This window comes from Meriones unguiculatus, chromosome 2 (genome assembly GCF_030254825.1).
Source record: "Meriones unguiculatus strain TT.TT164.6M chromosome 2, Bangor_MerUng_6.1, whole genome shotgun sequence".
NCBI lineage: Eukaryota > Metazoa > Chordata > Mammalia > Rodentia > Muridae > Meriones > Meriones unguiculatus.
Window position 1 is genome coordinate 15,688,740 of NC_083350.1, and position 3,211 is coordinate 15,691,950.

General features: G+C 41.4%; 1 pseudogene; it reads left to right on the forward strand.

The window, feature by feature from the left end:
- Positions 1-2,189: 2,189 nt before the first annotated feature.
- LOC110550712 (protein SET-like) lies at positions 2,190-3,048 on the forward strand (annotated as a pseudogene).
- Positions 3,049-3,211: the final 163 nt, after the last annotated feature.

A 3,211-nucleotide genomic window follows, 5' to 3' on the forward strand; every position in this document is an offset into this window, starting at 1 on the left:
TCGGCCCCCCAAGTGCTGGGATTAAAGGCGTATGCTATCATCACCTGGCAAGACTAAGTCTTATAACTCAATGAGTCAGATAGTTTGTTCTCAGAAAAACATGCAAAGTGTCAGGATAGTTGTTTGTGATTCACAGGAAACGTAGCTTTTAAAGCATTATAAGAAGCAGGCTGGGGCTGGCAGGATGGTGCAGTCCCAGAGACCCACATGGAAAGAGAGAACTTCTACCTGTGCATGTGCACATAAACACTAAGCAAATAAGGAATTAAAATAAGCAGTTTTGAGTAATAAATTATCTAATGCTCGAAAATAGAAAGTACTACTCACTTTAGCTTTCCTCACTTTCTGGCACCAGGACAAAGATAGCCATTATACTATTATTATTATTATTATCATTATTATTATTATTTTATATATACAACTAGACTAGGTCTTGGGGTGGAGGATTTGGGATCTTTGGAGTCAGAAAAATTTTATAAGGTGGATATTGTCCATGTTACACAATACTCATAGTGGGATCTGGGGCTGTGCCTCAAAAAATGCATTCTTATTTCTTTAAAAATTTTTCACTGTATGTATTTATTGTGTGTGACAACATGTGTGCATGCGTAGTATGTGTACACATGTATGTGTGCATGGTACATGTCATGGTGCTCACGTGTATGTCAGAGGACAATTCTGGGGAATCAGCACTCTCCTCCCACCATGTGGGTCCTGGTGGTTGAACCCAGAGTAAGTGCTTTACCCACTGAGCCATCCCACAGCCCAGCACTCACATTTCTGAAAAGAAATGCATGACTGCTTATGTTATATTGGGAAAACAAGGACTATAGAGAACCTCGTGACATCTTCTCGTTGTCACAAATTCCTAAACTACCGCCATTTTTAAAACGCTTGAATGTTAGGGTTGTTGATAACATTTTTGGGGAGCTGCAGTGCACAAGGTGTCATCTAAGGGACTTTTCTAATGACCAAGGCTTGCCCTCGTGTCCTGAATCCCTCTTTTCAATAACTATAGCACTTGGAGCTTACTTATTCTTCACATCTTATAAAAACACTTATTCAAAATAAAATACTCAATTAAACACAAAAGTAGACATTCCAGTAGAGTAATCACTCACAAAAATGTTAACTAATCTTGACACTATTATTTCATTTATCTCCATTTCCCAAAGCGTGCAAAACATTGCCATCATATAGCTCACCTGCCAACGTTTCCCACTACCCTGCTTTTTAAAATGTGTCTGTGAGAAGATGCATTTAACCACAAACTGTTTTATGATACTTAGGTGAGCAAATGCTTTGCTTTGCTTTATAGTAGGAATGTCTTGAGGGAAGGACTGTATTTATAATCACTATTTCTAAGTTAGTTCTTCTGAGCAGAAAACAGGACTTGATGGATACAAGGTGAACTTGAGCTTGTATCCCACTTACTTGCCAGGGCAGAAATTCTTTGACGGTATCTTGCCTGGAGTGCCTGGATTCCATCCCCAGAATGACAAAAACAAAAAACAAAAAAGACAAAACTGATCTCGTGGTGTGATCTGTGGACCCGCGTGTAACCTCCTTTTCTACATTTCCTAACAGGAACTCTCTGCTGTACCTGCCGAGGATGGGGAGAGCCTTCCCAGGTCGGGAAAGGCTAACAATATGCCAAATGTTCTCTCCAGCCTAACACATGGAATTCTGCATAAAAAATGCTAAAACTACTGTTTTGTCGTGTAGTGGTATTCTTGGAGTGACCTTCCCCAGTTTCCCCGTAAGTAAAATGCAATAATAGTTATGCCAACCTCAAGAGTATTAAGACAGTAAAATAATTTTTAGCATGTAAATGAGCTTAAAAAAACAATGTTTAGCAAAACAAACAAACAAACAAACAAAAAACCCAAAAAACAAAAACTGCCTAATGAAAGGTAAATATTATTTACTGAGCATCACGTATGTGCCAGGCAGGGGGTCTAAGTGAGAATTCTGTGCTTGCATCTGTATTCCCTTGCAGCGTTTTTGCCCACCTCTTCCTGTCAGTGCCTCCTGGGATAGGTAGGCAGAGTGTGACAATGTCTAGCTGACAAGATGAAGAGGTGCTTTAGGCACCCAGTTTAAAAAAGTGTGTAAGAGTTCCTGCGCGTTTCTTCCTTATGTGAACATCGGGCCTCTGCCCTCTGGCTTCAGGCCACCTCCCTCGTGCCATGGCCCTGAAAGGGCAGTCTGAGATCCTGCCTCAGTCGAGGAAATTCAGACCGGCTGCTGCCTGAAGCTGGAGAGCATGTCGGCCCCTCCCGGCCTGCAGAAAGTAGAAAAAGAACAGTGAAAAGCAATTGGACATATTAATGAATTGGACATATTAATGAAGTACAAAATGAAATAGACAGACTTAATGAACAAGCCAGCGAGGAAATTCTGAAAGTAGAACAAAAATATAACAAACTCTGCCAACTCTTTTTTTCAGAAGAGGTCAGAACTGATTGTCCAAAATCCCCAATTTTGGTAACAACATTTGTCAACCACCCACAAGTGTCCACACTGCTGGGGGAGGAGAACGAGGAGGCCCTGCATTATTTGACCAGAGTGAAGTGATGGAATTTGAAGACATTAGATCGGGTTTCAGAACAGAATTTTATTTTGATGAAAATCCTTACTTTGCAAAAAGTTCTCTCCAAAGAATTTCATCTGCATGAGAGTGGTGACCCATCTTCAAAGTCCACCGAAATGAAATGAAAATCTGGAAAGGATTTGACAAAGCGCTCAATCAAAGGCAAAATAAGGCCAGGAGGAAGCAGCAGCGTGAAGAGCTAGAGAGCTTCTTCACCTAGTTCACTGAACCATTCTGATGCAGAAAAATCAGGAGAGGTCATCAAAGATGATAGTTGGCCAAATCCCTTGCAGTACTATTTGGTTCCTGATATGGATGATGATGAAGGAGAGGCAGAAGATGATGATGATGATGAGGAGGAGGAGGAGGAGGAGGAGGAGGAGGAGGAGGAGGAGGAGGAGGAAGGGTTGGAAGATATTGATGAAGGGGATAAGGATGAAGGTGAAGAAGGATGAGGATAAAGATGATGATGAAGGGGAGGAGAGGAGGATGAAGGTGAGGATGACTAGCACAGAAGACAGATGGATTCCAACTTTCTTTTTTATTTTAAAAATTTTCTCCAGTCCCTGGGAGCAAGTTGCCATCATTTTCCTCCCCCCTTACCCTTGTGCTCAGTCG